Below are 19675 nucleotides of genomic sequence, written 5' to 3'. Positions count from 1 at the left end.
AATACCATTAATCAAGATTGAGTAGGACATCGTGGAAATTCTATTCATAACCCATTCAATCCATTTTAGGTGAAAGCCTATTTTGGATAGAATTGCCCTAATAAAACCCCATTCAAGCCTATCGTAGGGTTTTTCCATGTCAAGTTTAACCATCATATATCCCAATTTGTCTTCTTTTTTTTTTTTTTAAATGAATGCATGATTTCATGGGAGAAAAGAACATTATCATTAATAAGTCTTCTAAGGGCAAATGCACCTTGCAAAGGAGATATAATTTTGTTTAGGAAAGGTTTTACCCTATTAACCAAGATTTTATCTATTATTTTGTAATATACATTGCATAAACTAATAGGTCTATAATGATTTGAAGACTTTGGGTAATTAGATTTAGGAATCAAGGTGATAAAAGTCTTATTGATCTCTTTGAGCATATGATCATTAAAAAATAAAGCTGTCACATTCTACAAACAGGTTTTCTAATTATTTTCTAATATTTTTTTTTTTATAAAAACTAGCTTGGAGACCATTAGGCCCAGACACTTTCAAACTATTGATTTGCGAAAGAGTTGTACAAATTTCTTTCCCTATGACTTCTTTAATTAAATCTCTAACTTTCTTATTCTGAGATGTAGGGACTAAAGGTATCAAATAGTTTATAAGTTATCCTTGGATTTTCAAAAGTGAATCTTTTATAGAAGTCGTTAATGAACACTTTTGAAATTTCCTTTTGATCATCATACCATATTCCTTCAAAATCTCTGATTTTCCAAATTTTATTTTTGCTTCTCCTATTTAGGGTTAACGTTTGGAAATAACTATTGTTTTTATCTCCTAATTGGGTCCAAGTTTGCCTTGCTTTTTGGGCCTACTTGATCTCTTCTAATTTCAAAACTTAGCTAAGTTTTTGGGATAGATAAACATTCTTCTTTGAAGGATTACATTATAAGGGTCTGCCATTAGATTTCCTTGTACCACATCAATTTCTTTTTCAATTTGCTTTATATTCTCTTCTAAATTACCAACTCTACGTTTATTCCAAGCTTTAACATTTTTTTCTAAAAACTTGGATTTTTTTTAACCAATTGAAATGAATTCGAACCTACAAATTTTAATTTCCATGCTTCCTTAACAAAATTAATAAAAATAACAATTTGGAACCAAAACTGCTCACATCTAAAAGGTTTAGTTTTTATATCTATAACTTTTTTTATCCAAGTGCAAGACAATAGCCCCATAATTAAAGCCAATGATGGGAAGATTTTCAACTCTTGCATCCCTAAAAGAGTTGAGTCATTGATCATTTATAAGAACTCTATCTAAACTTTCAAAAAATGGATAAGGAATCTTTTCTCTTATTAAACCAAGCATAAGGTAATCCAAATGACTCAAACTCAACTAATTCACAATCATTAATAAATTCAGCAAAATTTTGCATTCTAGAAGAGTGGCCATTGGTTCTCCCAATTTTATCACGAGGGTACAAAATTTCATTAAAATCTCCAATTATAGCCCAAGGTCTAATAATAGAATTTTTTATGTTAAGTAAATTATCCCAAATTTCTTTTTGTTTGAAGCGTTGAGGATATCCATACAAGAAAGTAATAAAACAATTAATGTTGAGGTTAGAGACATAAACCATGCAATGAAACATCCTATCATTTTTCAAAATAATATCCAAAGAGATAACATTAGAATTCTAGTATAATCATAATCCACTAGAATATCCAATTTGATTAATAAAGTCATAATAATCATAACAAAACTTAGGCAAAATATTCAAAGTTCTATTATCATTAACCTAGTTTCAGATAAAAACAAAATATCATGAGCTATATTTTTTATAGCTTCATAATTTGAGAAACAAAATCAAGGCAACCAAGCCCTCTAACATTACAAGCTCTCTAACATTACAAGCTAAGACCTTCATGGGATAGGATTAAATGGTTTATATGCTTCTTACCCATTTTCTTCATTTTTCTTGCTTCCCTGTTTTTTGATTCATTTTATATCCTTTTTTGGAAGAGTTTAAGCCATCAACTCTTCTCTTTTTCCCCAAAATAGGTCCATTATCATAAGTTTCTATCTTGGTTGCAAAGTCAATAGCTTCAGAGTCTCCTAGTAGCCTCTTTTCCTTTTCTATAGCATCTTTACCCTCTCCACCATGCAAATCCATTTCCATTGGTGAATTACAAGGAAGAGATTCTAACATGGGAGAATTGTTGCAAGGAAAGACTACTTCAACGATAGTTGGACTAACAAGGACTAACCATTTTCTCACTTTTTTTTCCCTGTTGAAAAGTATCTTAATTTAGATTATTACCTTTCTAGACTCCATTCTCAAGGCGACCAACATGGATGGTCCCCAGAATTTCAATATTAGAAGCAACAATTGCATTTGAGTTGTTCCATTTTTTGCCCTTAGTTGAGCCCTCTTAGGCAAAGTTTTGTCCCAAACTAGTGTGACTCTTACTAGGGTTTAAACCAACCTTTGACCTCAAAGTCTTGGTCTTCCTCTTTGGTTGTACATCAATTTAGGTTTCTGACTCCCTTAAGGAAGTTTTTTTCTCAAAAGGTCTCTCATTTTCACTATCTACATCTTTGAAATTTATATTTTTTTTCTTCAATTTTGATGTTAATCATTTTCTCCATTTTAGGACATTCTTCAAACTTGTGATCAACAAGACCATAACCAAAATAGCTCTCTAAGACCCCTTCATAATCAATTCTAGTAGATTTAATCTCACATCTCATATAGTACTTTAATTTAGATTTAAGCGATTAACTCAAATCCACCTTTAGACACACCCTTAGAAATAAGTCATTGACAATCTCTTCACTCATTTGATCAACTCTTAAAACCACCCTAGTTTGAGACATGATTTTTTTAATTATATTATCCCTTCCCCCCACCCTCCTCATAGTTTAATAGGATGACCAATCACTTAAACCCAAAGAGTGGCTGACTTAAGGGTCTCACTAAAAGGGTCAAATTCCTCTCTCCATCTTTGAAGAAGAATAACTTGTTTTTTTTTTTTTTTATTTATGAGAAAAGGTTTTTCTTCCTGCACCTTAGAAATTTACTTCAAAGTAGAAAACTTAATGAGGAAGAAGTCATTATCCAAATCCATGAAACATAACTCACCTAAAGTTTTCAACTCTGCTTTCATTTTTGGAAGAAATGGATATCAGATGAACTAACTCTCTCAAGACTTTACCAATAATGTAGAGCTTGGAGAACTCTCACAACAGACCAAGTCTTCTTCATCCACTAAAGGGAAGTCCTCTAAACAAGAATCTGAGGTAAGCTCAAGACCAAGAACACAAGAAATAGAAAGGTCTTTAAACCTGTGGGTAAGTGTAGCTTTGAAATCCATTTTATGGAGGGAAAAACCGATGGAGAAAGTGAAAGCAAACAAAGGAAAGTGCCAAAGATTGGAATCAATAAAGACTAGGAGGAAAAACTTGTCTTTTTTAATCACCAAAAAACAATTTAGCCAACAATGTAGGATTAGGTAGCTTTCAATGGTCTTAATCCACTACTTCCCTTGATAAGCAAGGAAAGAGCACGCATAGTCAAAATCCAAAGCTATAAGTACATTAAATTCAAGAGAGAAAAATGCATTATAGGTCAGAAGAAGTTTGTGCCTACATAAAGCCCACCCTACCAAGTGATTGTTGCCTAACTCAATCACAAGTGGATCAAGTCCCTGACCCACTAAGAAAATAAAAGTTCTACTAAGCTTATAAAAATCAAGTCTATCTAACTGTTTCCTCGACTTAAAAAATAAAAATAAAATAAATTTAAATTTAAAAAAAAAAAAAACAAAAGGCAACAACCCAAATCAAAATAAAAAACACAACATGGCCCAGACGAAGGCCCACAAGCAAACAAAAACAATCCAAGACAAACTTCTTATCCTAACTCTCATGCCCTCACAGTTTCCCAACCACAATCATCTTCACCCAGTATTTGAATTCATATTACCAAGCATGTATAGGAATTTTGTTTGCACAAGAATTATAGAAATGAACTTTTTTGGAACATGACAAAACCATTCTGTTAGCGATTTGAGGCTAATCCAAACTATGGTAATCACCCTAGAGAGGGGGAGAGGGGGAGGGGGATAAATAGGGTGATGGTCTCTTTTTTACAAATTTAAACTATGCAAAAATAAGAGACAATTATATGCAAATATATAATAAACAAAATAAACATAATTGCATATAATTTAAAAGAGTTAGGGAAGAGATAGTGCAAACACGAGAGTTTATAGTGGTTCGGCACTTCCTTGCCTACGTCCACTCTCCTCAACCTCCTAACCGAGTGAGGGTTCCACTATCTTGAAGCTTCAACCAAGCTTCCAATCTCTTTACAATTGGATTATGGTTCCAATTCACTCTCTTGGACTTTTGACTCCAAGCACCCTTTACACTTCTTCAAGAGATATCCCTCTCTTGAACAACCTCTCAAGTGATACCCCTCACTTGAGAAAATTCCTCACAAAGATATACAAATAATGATCTCTCAAAATCCTAGTAATAGAACTTTAGGTTTAAAGATACAAGAAAAACTAGGATTAAATGGTGCACTAAAGATATGCAAGTTTTGGAATAATGGTGCACTCAAAAATACTCTTCCAAGACTCAAATATAATCAAGAAAGATTTGGGAAGGTTTTGCTTTTGAAACAATGAAGTTTTGAGCCTTTTTATAGAAGAAAAAAGTCATACTAGTCGTTGGGGGTTCGACCGATCGAGCTAGGGGTCAACCGGTTGACTAGCCGTTAGGAAAAGTGATCGTTGGGCCTCAATCGGACCTCAACCGGACCTCAATCGAACCTCAACCGAAGCCACTGGGAGAAAGATAAATCTTTTTGGCTCCCTCAATCGGTCCTCAACTGGATGAGCACAACCGGCCGATCGATTGAACCGGTTGAGCCATTGTTTTGGCTCAACACTCAACCCTTTTCAACTTAAAACCTTTTAACACAAGTTTGAAAGTCATTTAACACAAGGTTTTAGTTGAAAACATGAAATCATCCCATTCTTAAGATATTTAAAACAATATTACTCTTGGATGATTTTGGTGCATAAATAAAGAATAACCTTACAAAGAGATCTTAAGAAGCTTTAGTCTTGAAAAACTCTTCTATTTGAGGTGGTCTTCTTCTTCATGATTTCTCCTTGGCTTGATTTGTCTTTGGATTGCCACTTTGGAAGTCGTCTTGCCTAATCACACTTGAAATATGATCATTAGTTCTAAACCTTGTTTTGTTATCATCAAAATCAAGATTAACCAAACCTTGGTTTCACACATTCCAATTTCAATTTTGGGTTTTTCAAATAACCAAATCCCCACACGTCCAGGTGGTTGAGAGTTAAATATCACTCTAGGTTTCTTCTCTTTTCACTTCATCTCCTTCAGCAAAGCAAAACCAACAACCAAAGCCAAATCTGCATATACAGAACAAAGAATAAGAAATTAGTCCCACAAATTTTAGATTATGTTGGTCTTAGTCACACTTAAGCACTTAAAACCCTAAACATGAAGCTAATGAGTTCAAAAACAACAATCCAAATACAAATCAGAAAACAATCCTTAAAGTTGAAGAGGAAAAAAAAACTCATTTTCATTAAAGATCCCTTTTTTAATATAAGCAACCCAAACCAAAGTGAACCATAGTAGAGGCCTTGAGGATCTTGATTCCTCTAGAGCTACCAAAATGCCCAACAAATTCTTAAGAATTTGTGAACATCACCCTTCAAATCAACGTGGATAGAATCGTCATTCTGATCGTAGTCGTCCTTGTAGCTAAGATTGCCCTCTTTCTTTCCCATTTTGCTATCCGAAAACCCTAATGACCATTTTCTCTCTCTATGTTTTTAGAGAAAGAAGTTCTCGAGTATTTCCAATCATCAATTCTAGTTTTATACTACTTGGAATGGTCTTTTCACAAGATCATAGTTTATTATCTTTCTAATAAGTCTTAGGCTGAAGTAACAACATTATAAATAAAAAAAAATAAACACTAACCTTATTAGTTCTAAAAAAATAACATAATCAATATCATCAAGTAATCAAAAAATGGTCTTATCAACATTATCAAACAACAAAAAGAAAAATCCATATCATCATCACAAGAAATAAGAAGACATATAGAGAACATAGAATGATTATACCTTTAAAAAATAAAAATAAAAATAAAACAGGTTGTTTTGATGGGAAAAAAATTAAATTGAACTACGTATCAATGGGAATTAAAGTCAAACTAAACAAGAATTCTAACAACAACGAAATCAATATAAGGTCTTGAAAATGAGGGTGAGGTTATGAATCCTGTGAGTAGTATTGGACCTAATTAGGGTGTGTGCAAGACATCAAAGTGAGAGCAAAGTTATTAGAAATTGCATCTATCAACTCTAACTAGGCATTATCTCTATCATCTTTGATATATATTACTCATTCACTCACATTTTGTTATATGTATTAGAATATCTAGATTATTTTATTCCAAACTTTCGATCATTGGAATGCATGTTACTATAGTCCTAGGGATTTAGATCTAGGCAATAAAAGCATAAAAAAAAACATGAATCTTATATCTAGGTGTTGAGAAAATAATACATGTGATCTAAATGTTCCTATATTTATTTTAGTTGGTGAAAAGGTTAGCATGGATCTCAAATACCTTGTGATCTTTTGCTCAATGGCTCTCTTCCCTAAACCTAGGCATATGAGAATGATTGAATCCTCTCTGTAGGGATGGAAGTCTTAGGAATCCATATATCTCTCCATTCCTAGTCCAGATCACTTAAGGTGCATGCTACTAGTCCTAGGACTCTATGTCTAATCACAACAAAAAAATATGTTAATAAAAACCATAAATAATATAAATCTAGAGAGAATAGATATCATACTTATGATATGAATGTTTTCAAATAAATTCTAATATGATAAGTCGTATAAAGTGAATAGCAAGCCCTGCTAAACAAGTAGTCTTCTATCTGATCACTCTCTCTCACATATCTAAGCACTAAAGAAGGATGACCTTCTCTCTAGAGGGAAAGACTCAATTTTTCTTTGGAATCTCAAACTAAAAAACACAAAACTAAAACCTTAAACCCTTAAAGGGTTTATATAGTTTCCCTATAGGCTCAATTGACTTGAGTGCAACTTTCGCTTAGGTCATTTAATCTAACACAATTGGGTCCTAATTAATTAATTAGACCTATAGATTCCAATTAATTAATTAAACAGTCTAAAAAGACTATTCATATGATTTAATGCAACCTTGCCTTTTTAGTAAAACATCCTTATGCACACATGAATTTAAAACCAAAAAATACCCTCAAAATCATATTGTGGACCCACAAATTTCACGATGCATTCCTACTCGATTGGCAAAACTCGCTTTCATAAAAATAAAAATTTGATTTTTATAACAAGTAAGAACAAAACCCCTAAAAAGAATCCTATTTTTTTTTTTTTTTGGAAAAGTTGTCTACGAAAAACCCGAGTCTGGGTCTGAGGATAAAATTACCTATCAGGAAGGTACCTCCAAAGAGGTGACACCCCTCTAAGCCCTAAATGGTCTCTACCAGGTTGGTTGAGGGAAATATGATAATTAATTAGTTGATTATGAATACCTAGATAAGTTGAGGTGATTTCAAAAACTCTACTAATTCTAACATGTCAAACAAAGATTCAAACCACTATCATAAAGAAATGATAATATGTATACCTAGATCTATAACTTCAATACTATCATAAAACACCAAAGTTAGTTCAGGTATTATATTATTCAACATATATTTTATCTAAGGAAATCAAATGAACATCAGGTCACCCAAAGTCAAAATCAAATGAGGTTATAGTTCTTAATGACATACATATTCATGGAACTTTAAAATGTGAAAATAGAGAGTGTACCTGTCTAGCAACCGTCAATGATTCTATAAAAATGAGGTTAATTCACCAATAATAATGATAAGATTAAAGAATAATAATAATAAATAATTAAACCTATATATATACACTTAGCATGTCTCAAGTCAAGGAAAGTTCACAAGTATGATCAAAAGTGACTAAATTATCAAAAGCCAAGGAAATATCATTCGAATGGTAGAATATTGGTGTGGACCCCATATTTCTAGCTTGATGCGTCCCCACTCGATTGGTGAGACTCGTTTTTCATTTATTTGGTGGAAAATATGATTTTTAGAAAAGACTTGGAGTTGCCACTTATTTTTGTTTTATTTTTTTTTTAAAGGGAAAACAAAATAAGAAAGAAAGCCCTAAGTGTGACTTCTTATTTGGAAAAGACGGTCTATGAAAAACCAAAACTGGGTTCGAAGATCAGATTACTTATTGGGAAGGTACAGTAAAGATCATATGCACCCCTCTAAACCCCTAAATAAGGTGAAGCAGACATGACAATTAACTAGGAGATCAATGGATATCAAAATGATCATAAGTCATGATAACGAAATAATAAACAAAGCGAGGGTGAGAGCGTACCTTAGTAGTAGGTAATAAAGCATTGTCATGAAAACAAGGTTAGTGTATAATGACAAGTATATATATATAAATCTCACAATTTACTTGAATTATTTTCGAAAGAAATGTTACAGATGTTGGGCTCCCACCAAAGCCCAATTTATTTTATTATGAATTAATTCTCATAAATTTCATCATTTTGGAATTATGAAAACTTAAATAAATAAATAAATAAAAGTTTTGAAAATTTTATGTGAAATTTTGGAAATATTGGAAATGGAATTTTAAAAAATAAGTTTGGAATTTTGGAAATTTTGATTGAAGATGGGATTTTAAAAAATTAAATTTGGGATTTTGGAATTTTGAAAATTTTGATTGAAGATGGTATTTTTAGATCACACAGTTTACTTGAATTATTTTTGAAAGAAATGTTACAAATGTTGGGCCCTCACCAAAGCCCAATTTATTTTGTTATGGATTAGTTCTTATAAATTTCATCATTTTGGAATTATGAAAACTTAAAAAAATAATAATAATAATGAGAGTTTTGAAAATTTTATTTGAAATTTTGGAAATTTTGGAAATGGAATTTTAAAAAATAAGTTTAGAATTTTAGAAATTTTGATTGAAGATGGGATTTTAAAAAATTAAATTTGGGATTTTGGAATTTTTGAAATTTTGATTGAAGATATGATTTTAAAAAATTGGAATTTTATTTGAAGATCGTATTTTAAAAAATGGAATTTGGAATTTTAGAATTTTGAAAATTTTATTTGAAGATGATATTTTAAAATATTGGAATTTTGGGATTTTATTTGAAGATTGTATTTTTTAAAAAAAAATTAGAATTTTGGAATTTTGGAGTTTTGGAAAATTTATTTAAAGATAATATTTTAAAAAATGGAATTTGGAATTTTGGAAAATTTATTTAAAGATAATATTTTAAAAATTAAATTTTGGAAATTGGAATTTTTGAAAATTTATTTGAGAATGATATTTTATTTAAAAATAGTTTAGAATTCGGAATTTTGGAAAATCCGGAAATTTTATTTAAAGATAATATTTTAAAAATTAAATTTTGGAAATTGGAATTTTGTAGAATAGAAGTTTAAAGAAATTAAATTTGGGAAACTTTGAGAATTGTTTAAAAATTGTATTTTGAAGATTAGATTTTAAAAAAAAAAAAATTAAAGAGTTATTTGAGAATGGAAAAAAGAAGAATAAATAAAACAAGTGAATAAATAAATTTTTGACCTTAAAAGAAATGAAAAACAAAAGGATGGGACGATGCCACTGCATGTGGCACTGAAAGGTGGTCGACTTGCCACCGTCGACGAGGCTCAATCCTAAAAAAAATACCCCAAACCCAAAGGTAGTCTTAGCAAGGGTGGCTGAAATAGCGTAGTTCATGTCATGGCAACAAGAGGAGCTACCACAGTCGTCGGTGGAGCAGCAATCCTGGATTGTTGAGCTGCCCATAACTCTTCTAACTCTTATTGCAACTGCACATCAATCTCAAACCGTGTATCTGTTTCAAACTCATCATCAATAGCAAACCTCACTCTTCTTTTGGTAACAGAAATGAGTTCCATCTCAATAACATCTGTGACACTTTCCACAGTTGGGAAACAAATACTTGCTAAAGCATTCTTGAATACCTTCTCCATGAGGAAATTTACAACTTTTCACAAGTTTATCTACAAAACTGATAGCATTGCCTCATCTACAAAAGTACATGCCTTTCTTTTCTGCTTCCATGTCCACTTCATGAATAGATGCAATAAGAATATTTGAAATACTAGCATCATCAATGTTGAAATCAATCAAATCAACAACTTTCTTGTCTGATGATTTTCAATGGAAGAGGAAAAGGCGAGACAAGAAGCTACTGCTAAAAAGGTCGCGTGGGAAGGGTGGTTTAGGTGCATCGTCCGTTATGGGTATCATGATGTTCACCAAAATGTTGACTCTTTTGAATCTGAACTTGTTGATATGGGCTGGTGAATCAAGTGGTAAGGAGTCCCTAAATTTTTTGTCGAAAACTCAAGTTCATTTCCAGGTGTATACTCAGAAACTTGTACGAAGTGACGAGTACAAAACTGGAAAAGACAACAAGTATGTTGAGAAAAATGTTATATTTGAAGATAACAGGAACATATTAATTGGGAGGATCCCTGTGATGGTAAAGTCATAACTATGCTGGATGAATGGTGTTGAGAGAGGTGACTGTGAATTTGATCATGTAGGATATATTTTTTTTTATCAAGAGTGTAGAGAAAACATTCATTGCACGAGAACAAATTTGTTTGAAGAGACTGTAGGTTTCTAGTAATCCAACTTGGATGGTTGCATACCGGCCAATCTGGAAATCTAAGAGCAAAATCCAGTTCAGGATCTAAGTTTGAATCCACATGATTCGTGGTTCCCAATTGGTGTATCAGCTGATTCATGTCCTCTCAATGGTCCCTGACAATGGTGCCATTTGATTCCTATCCAACTGGTGTCCCTTGATTTTGGTCTTCAGGGAGTAATCAACAAAATTTATAACCTATTACACCATGTACTAGGATAGCCTTAGCTAGCATAGCATAGTGGCTCTAGGGTCGTTCACTCGGAAGGGTTTTCAACTCACAACTGATACCAATTCAAAGTTAAATTGGTGTTTTTTCATTTCAAGGTTAACTTAAGAAAGAAAACACAAACTTTGGTTGAAAAAGGTTTTGTTTCAAGCTAACTAAAAAGAAAGTAATGGAAATTACTTATGAAGAAAAAACATTCCTTGGAGGTTTAGGTTCACAGGGGAGGCTCCTCATGCAAAAACAGAGCTCCGGTCACTTGGTTCATTTCCTCGCATTAGAGAATTAACATATAGTTAATTCTCTAACCGGTGTTGTACAAATGCATCCCTTAAATGGATTTCAGCACTAATTCCCTCTCACTGATGCAACTTGCAATGGCTCGTGCCTCTCACCTAGCATTTGCCATTCAAGGTGATCATTAACTTTGGACTTCCCTTCTCAAGCTCGCAAGAGATAACTAATGGATGTCTCCTTGGAGTCCAAAAGCTCACCAAGTGTTGGCAATTCTACAAAATCCTACCTTTGAGTCACCTCCCAAAAGCTCGCAAGAAGTAAACTAGTACATTTCCATGGACAGAGATCACTTGCCTTACCAAGTGTTGGCTCAGGTGAATTGAAGGTGTTTTAAGTTAACTAAAAACATAGAAATCATTAATGGGTCACACTTTCTCTTCATTAATGGCTGAAACAACAAAGCTACTAATTCTTGCATTTGGAACCTTTCCCGGCAACCTTAGGTCCAAAGAACTCTCCTCAATCTCGGATTGCTTTGGTGATCAATTTACTAACAAAAACACCAAAACTTACACAAAGTGATTAGAAATGATTGCAAAGGTCCTTAATATGTTAATTGGGTTAAAAGGTGATAACTACTACTCAAAAGTGTTTAAAAGAGTTAATTACAAGCTATAAAATAGCACTTTTTGAGTAGTAATCACCACACCAAAACCAAAACCAGTTACATCGCCAACTACTGTTGTTGTGGCAAGTACTGTAAAACCACTTTCATATTCTCCATCCCCTGTGAAGATGGGTGTACTTATAAGCACGTCAGAAAGAGCATTTGGACCAGCAGGAAAATGAACTATGTTGCTACTATCATTATTGTTTACAACACTAAGAAGAGCATGAATCCTAATTGCATCAAGAACAAACCTAGCTGTCAAAATAACAGCTAAAGTAGCACATATATACATCTCGTCCATTGGGGGTCACAAATCTATGGTAGTAAGCCACAACACAGCCCTCTTTCCTCAAGCGCATATCAGAACACAAAACCAATCATCTAGAGCAAGCCAAAAGTGTGAACCAGAAACAGGGATGGGGGTTGAGATACCGAAATTAGAGAGTGAACAAAACAATATACAACATACCCAGAACAAAATAAGCAAAGTGTGCAAAACATTAAGCGGGATCCCTTTTCATGTTGAAATCAAGGGGTTCACAGACCGATGGTGCAGTAGGAAAGTTTAAGAAAAATATCAAAATAAGGTCATTAATAAATTCCAATTGTAAGTGTGAGCCATATTCAAATAATAAAAAAATATCTATGAGAGAAAAGTATTACAACACCACATCCATACCCAAACAATTAAACAATGCTTGGAAAATTAAAGATAACTAGAGAGAATGAAAGAAAAATAGAGTAATGAGTGAAAATGATCAAAGAAGCTACAATAAACGCACCTGGAAATGCTCTTTCCAATGAGAACAGCTAGGCTCCAAGTTGCTCTGTTTCTTCTTTTAAACTTATAGTAAATCACCGCAAAATTAGCTTCCCTTTCTCTCCCCTGCTCTTCTCCCTCTCCTGCTCTGTTTCTCTTTTCCCTTTTTCTCTCTAAACCTCCAGGATGTTCCCCTCTCTCTTCTTCCTCTCCTGCCGATTTTTAACCTCCTCAAGGTTCCTTCCTTCAGGCTTTTCCACTTCCCCCCTCGGAAAACCCTAGTCTTCCTTTTTTTTTTTTTCTTTCTTTTCTTTTTTAAGACTCCCCACATGGCTCCATTTTCCCACAGCCCCTCTCCTTTGGAAACCCCCCCAGCCTTCATTCTCTTCAAAACTCTTTTTTTCCCATGTCTCATTTTTCCACCTTGATTGTTTCCAGAACTCCACTTTTCCATGCGGCCTTTTTGATTTCCCATGGTGCAACCTTAGTTCTCTGGTACAATTCCCTCCCTACACTCTTAACTTGGCAATCTTCTCGTTGCATTTTTTTTAGAGTTATCGAACTCCCATGCAAAAAATAAATAAATAAAAGAGCTACAAATTAAAATCCTTATAATAGAAAATAAATAAATAAATAAAATCTTGTCAATCTGGAAAAGAAAAAATAGAAAATATTAATACAGGCATATATGAGAAAAACCTAAGAATTAAGTCATGAGATCGTAATAATGATAATGATAATAATAATAATAATAATAATAATAATAATAAGATAAGATCACTAATCACATGCAATTTTCTGAAAATAAATAAGTAGATGAATAAATAAATAAAATAAGAAAAATAAATAAATATCAAATGCATATAATTAATAATCTAAATATTAAACTAAAACACAATAAAAATAAAAAATAAAAAAACAGAATATCAAATTGACACAATTAAATATCGAAAATTCATCTAAAGCAATCAAAAATCAAAATCAAGTCAAATACTCACCTAATCTAAAAAATCAAGCCATAAATAAAAAAATAAAAATAAAAAACAATCTAAGGGAATTAAGCCCGAAAAAACATCTGAGTGACCTAGGTGAAAAGTGCCTAAGTGACCTAAGTGGGAATTGCTAAGGTGAACTAGGTGGAAATTAAACTAAGGAGGTGTCTAAGTGAGCTGAGGGGGAACGCAACTAAGTGAAATCTAACCTAAGCTCGAAAGGTGCCCAAGGTCACAGTGAGAGTCCAAATGAGCCTAAATGGATTAAGTGTACCTAAATGGGTCAACAGTAATTGAATGTGCCTAAGTGATAAAAAAAATGTGCTAAATGACCTAGAAGGTTTAGAAAAGTGCCTAAGTGGTATAGGGTGATTAGAAATGTGTCAAGTTACCTAGGAGTGTACCAAATGGACCAAGTGCAATTAAATAGGCCTAGTGTGCCTAATGGGTCAGGTGTGTCTAAGTGAGCCTAAATTAAGCTCAAAAGGCAGCCAAGAGATGACTACGAGTCAAAAGAGAAGTATGGGAAGACACCTAGTGTCACACCTGTTAAGAGGACAAAATGGAGAGTCTACAATTGGTTCACAAAATAAACTCCAAATAAATATCAAGAAAGGTTATCTCACCAAAATAAAAATTAGGTTACATCTTTAAATGTCTAGATTAACATCTAATAGGCTAAATTAATGGATTATATTCTAGTTAATAACAAATTTATTCACAAAAGGGTTACTTCACAGAAAAATAAAGTTATCAAACGATTAGAATAGAAGACTGCACAAAATAAATCTAAAACAAATACCTAGAAGTTAAGTTTTATCAAGAAAATTTTTAAAGAATATCTCCTATATGTCTAGTTTATCATCTAAGTGACCAAATTAATTAACCATCCCTCATTTAGTAATAGATTTCATAATGATGATAATAGGTCCAAAACATAGCATCTTTTAAGGTATTCAACAATTGATTTTTAAAATTAACTTATAAATGTCCTAAAATCATACGAAAATTCACACAACTATCTTAATGTGTTTATTTTATATTAAAAATAATCTCAGGAGATAATACATTCATAAAATATTTAAAAATAAATAAACATATCTCAACTCTATAAGAGCACTCATGCAGTGGGTGTAAGAATAAAAAATTATATCTTTTATTTCATAAATTATTTATTAATATTTTATGTATCAAAAATTAAATTTAAGAAGTGTAAAATAACAAAAGAATGTTCAAAGAAATTAAAGAGATCATTTATTAATTTTATTTTGAAAAACAAGACTAAGTGTCAAAAATAGAGTGAAAATTGAACCTTCTGAAAGATTGATTTATATCTTCTAATTGGAAAAAGAATATTTGACCTAAGTAAGGTTCGAAAATCAAGTTAAGGAGTCTAGAATGTCATAGAATAGTTAGGAAAATTTTAAAGGGTTTCTAAGTTATTAGATTCCAATTTAAAAATGCAAAAGTACAGTGAACTATCCACAATTTCGATGAAAAACTTTGTTTTAGAAAAACTTTGTATGCAGAGATCTATTAAATCCCATTTTAATTTTCACAAATTTATCCATAAAGACTCCATTGATTGGAGCTATGAAATTTAATTCATGTATATTCAAAACCAAAATTCATTTTAAAACTTTGTCAAATATGCATACCGAATAAAATTGGTTGCATGAATTTTTGGAAATTTGAATTTTCATAACCTAACAATGTCTATGATGAATTTGAAATTTTGAAAATTAATTTTTTCAAAAGCTAAATTGATAAGAATTTTGAAATGACTAACAAACACAAATAATCACATAAAATCACACAAGCAAAAGAAGAAAATTCCTAGAAAAACAAAGTGGTGTGTGTAGAAAGTGAGTGAAACATGCTGAGTTGTGTGTGATGAGAGTGAAAGTATGGCTGATGTGTGTGTGTTTATAGTCGCAACATGATGGTGTCCTTCTCTATTCATCAGTTTGGCTAGTGTGTGTTCTCCAAAATTTAGCTGGTAGTGTTGCACTTCACAAGCTTATGCTAATTCTCAAAATTCAGCAATCTGGTGGTTTCAAAATCTAATGGTGTGATCATGTGCTTATTTTTTTTTTCTCCTCACAGCCATGCACTATCAACTTACCTCTACACCATTAACAATTGTACACAATCAGCTAGCCTTCCCAAAGTTCTGGAGACTTCTCTCTAAAAATTCTGATCATTCTTTTATTCCCACCAAAATTCAAATTTGTCCACTAACAACCACTTCTCTAATACCTTCTCATCTTCTTCCCTTTAAGCCAAAACCATGCGCTAAATCCATGTGACTCTCTAGAACATTCTGCCATTTTTATTTTTTTTTTACAAACCGTGCACCAAATAGCCTCCATTCTAGAAAAATCTGGTGCTCACACCAATCCCCATCGTGCCCATAATCAACCCAAGTGTTTCAAATAAAATCTTTTAGTTAATTTCAGTTGTTTTCAATTATTTTTAAAAATAATTATATGAAAATGTAGAATGATTAAAAATAAAATATTAGATATAAAAATTATTTTTAAAACATATTAAAAATACGTTAAAATAAAAAACTATTTTTCAAAACTGTTTTCGACAATAGTTATCAAACAGAGCCTTAATCTTTACTTTTAAAAGTATATAGAAAAAATCTAAACCTTTAAATATAAGCATAAAGAATGAGTTTAAGATATAAATAAACAAAATCAAGTTAAAAGACAATGAGACTTAAATTCGCAAACCTCTTTTATTTGAAAAATATCAAAATTTATAACTAAAAATTTTGAATTCTTTAAAATAATTTTAAAGGCTTTTCATACAAAATAAAATCTTTTACCCTTTCGCGTGAACGAGATTTTTGTTCTTATTGAGCTCATCTTAAGACACTTGCGTTATTTATTTTTTATACATATGAAATATAAGCATTCAATAGATTGACCCAAGAAGAAATGAATCCCCAACTCTCAATTAAAACACGGGATCAGATGGCACACACGGCTATTTTTAAAAGATTTTATTTTGTATGAAAAGCCTTTAAAATTATTTTAAAGAATTCAAAATTTTTAGTTATAAATTTTGATATTTTTCAAATAAAAGAGGTTTGCGAATTTAAGTCTCATTGTCTTTTAACTTGATTTCGTTTATTTATATCTTAAACTTATTCTTTATGCTTATATTTAAAGGTTTAGATTTTTTCTATATACTTTTAAAAGTAAAGATTAAGGCTCTGCTTGATAACTATTGTCGAAAACAGTTTTGAAAAATAGTTTTTTATTTTAACGTATTTTTAATATGTTTTAAAAATAATTTTTATATCTAATATTTTATTTTTAATCATTCTACATTTTCATATAATTATTTTTAAAAAAACGATTTCACACATTCATTCTTCCACCCAAAAAAAATCACACGCCCCCTCCTTTCCAATCCATCATTCTGGTATTATTTCTTATACCTATATGCATGCATATGTGGCTGTTTGTAGTTGGTGTTCCAGACGGCTACCAAGATGATAACTTGTGGACTAATGTGTTACGAAATACTGAGTTATTGTGAGCTGTATGTGGGTGTACAAGAGAGAAAGGGGCTGCCAATATAGGGCTCTAAATGATCTGTGTGTGTGTTATAAGGAGGTGGGTTGTTGCATTAAAAAAATAACTTATGTGCTGAAAATTAGAGTTACTTGTGCACTGAGATTTGAACTATAGTGTATGTTGAAAGTGAACTAGTACATGTGCTTAAAGTAAACTAACAATCATTACAAGTAGCAATTAATCAAATTAGAATCAAAATGGAGAACCAAATGGTGATAAGCCTCATCTCATGTATGTATCGAAGGGCTTGAATCAAATGGGGGAAAATTGAAAACAAAGAGTGAATTAAACTTGAGCCTAAACGTGATTCTAACACATCAAGAAAACAATCATCCTCAACATGTAATTCTCAACAATTCATAATCAATTCATCAACAACAATCATGTGTCTCCTTTATTATCCACACCTAAGCAAGACAATCTTCATATCAAAGGAAATAGAATATGAAGACGGTGAAGATAACCTGTAGGTAAAGAAAATATTCAACACACTTACCTCAGAATCTCCACCAAATATGATTTGTGTATGCTGATGATGACTTCCTAAAAACCGAGATGTTGAAGCTCTCCTCTTCAAAAACCCATAGTGCTGAAGCTCTCCTCTTCAAATCGTGATGGTGATGGTGATTCTAAATGGAGGAGAAAGTGGTTGCTATCGTGGTGCTTTCTCACTCAAAAAAATTGATCTGTGTATCTCCAAAATTCAACCAAGAACAAAAATGATGTTGCACTCAAAGACCAATCTTCCGCCTCTCATTCACTTTTCCCCACTATTTTTAGGCTTCTCCCATATCCAGAACTCCCTCTGTTTTTTTCTTCTCTGTTCCTCACCCGTACTCAGCTCCCCTCGTTTTTCTGTTTTGTTTTTTTTTTTTTTTTTTTTTTTTTCTGCCTCTCTTGCTCTGGTTTTGCTCTCAAAACCTCTCACCCAACTCTCTGTTTTTCTTGCTTTAAACGTCTTCTTCCACTATGTCCCAGAAAAATCCTTGTGCCTTTTTCCTCCTCTCCTCCCCCAATTTGATTACTTCATTCTCTAAAAATAGCCCATCCTCTGTTTTTTCCGAAATCCCCCATCTTTTCCCCATGCAGAAACCCTTTGAAAACCCCCATTTTCCTCCTTCCCAATCCTCTTAACACTTTCCCAAATTTTCCCTTTTCAAACCTCCCTATCCCCTCCTTTAAGTGTCATAATTGTAGCTCTAGCTTTAGCAAAACTCAGAAGTAATTCATGTATCTCCTCCTGGGTTCTACTGTGGTATCCGGCAGTCTTCCCAACATAGAGAAGTCTAGCATCAGGCCCAACCCATTCCCTACACATCATTGGAGACTAGTCTATCATAAAGCAAAAGATGAGCACTCTAAATAACTCTCACAGCCTTCAGTGTCAAAAGTTCAGGGTCTCCAGGCCTAGTCCCCCAACCAAATACACATCAATTTACCCAAATAATAATAAATAAATAAATAATAATAATAACTTACCAAATATTTATTCATTAAAAAAAATTATATTGAAACATTTCAAAAAATTAATTTACCAAAATAATAATAATAATAATAATAATAATAATAAAATAAAATAAAATAAAATAAAAATTACCTTACCAAAATTCAAGTTAAAATGAATATGTATCTAAATTAACTAATTTGAAGTGCACCTACAATGTAACCAAGTGGACTAAGTTAAAGTGTAACTAAGTGGATTGGAATGATATGAAGTGTGACTAAGTGAGTTTGCGTAAAAGATGTCTAGGTGTGCCTAAGTGGGTCTAAGTGTGTCCAAATGGGCCAAGTGTGTTTAAATGAGTTAAGGTGGGTCTATGTGACCTAAACTAGGCATGAAGAGTAGTCAAGTTCATAGTAAGGGTCCTGATGAGCCCCTTTACATAAGGGTCCCCAAAGATGGCTTAGAAAAAGAAGTTGTATGAGTGTTAATGGATTACCAAGGAACGATCACAAGGTAAAAGGGAAACACAGGGTAGAAACTAGCATTACATGTGCTAAGAGGACAAAATGGAGGGTCTACACATATCACCATGAATCAAGTGCTGAAATAGGAACCTCTAAGAGCTATAAGGAAAATACTACCTCCTTTAGAATCCAGTTATGAAGTTGACTCAATATTTCACTATGGAGAGTCAATTACACTATAGTGAGTCAATTGCACCATAGTATCCTATGAAATTACAATAATATACAACTCAGGTCTGTGATCTACCATCCATTGCATGCAAACTCCCCATGAACTAGTGTATGTAATCTAGCAAGATATATGTTATTAATCTCTTAAAATTACCTCCACCACCATTTTATTACAAATTATCCTATTATGTGATCAACTAACATCTCACTAT

At 32.3% G+C, this 19675-nt stretch overlaps 1 long non-coding RNA gene across 1 annotated transcript; it reads right to left on the bottom strand.

Annotated features, from left to right (window-relative positions):
* Positions 1 to 5315: 5315 nt before the first annotated feature.
* LOC117923528 lies at positions 5316 to 18206 on the bottom strand. The gene is made up of 3 exons (XR_004652635.1): positions 17821 to 18206; positions 12762 to 13301; positions 5316 to 5453 (listed from the first exon to the last, which is right to left on the bottom strand). It is a non-coding gene; the product is annotated as an uncharacterized LOC117923528 (long non-coding RNA).
* Positions 18207 to 19675: the final 1469 nt, after the last annotated feature.

Source organism: Vitis riparia, chromosome 10, assembly GCF_004353265.1.
Source record: "Vitis riparia cultivar Riparia Gloire de Montpellier isolate 1030 chromosome 10, EGFV_Vit.rip_1.0, whole genome shotgun sequence".
NCBI lineage: Eukaryota > Viridiplantae > Streptophyta > Magnoliopsida > Vitales > Vitaceae > Vitis > Vitis riparia.
Note: the sequence above shows the minus strand (reverse complement) of the source record. Positions and strands in the feature narration are given on the sequence as shown.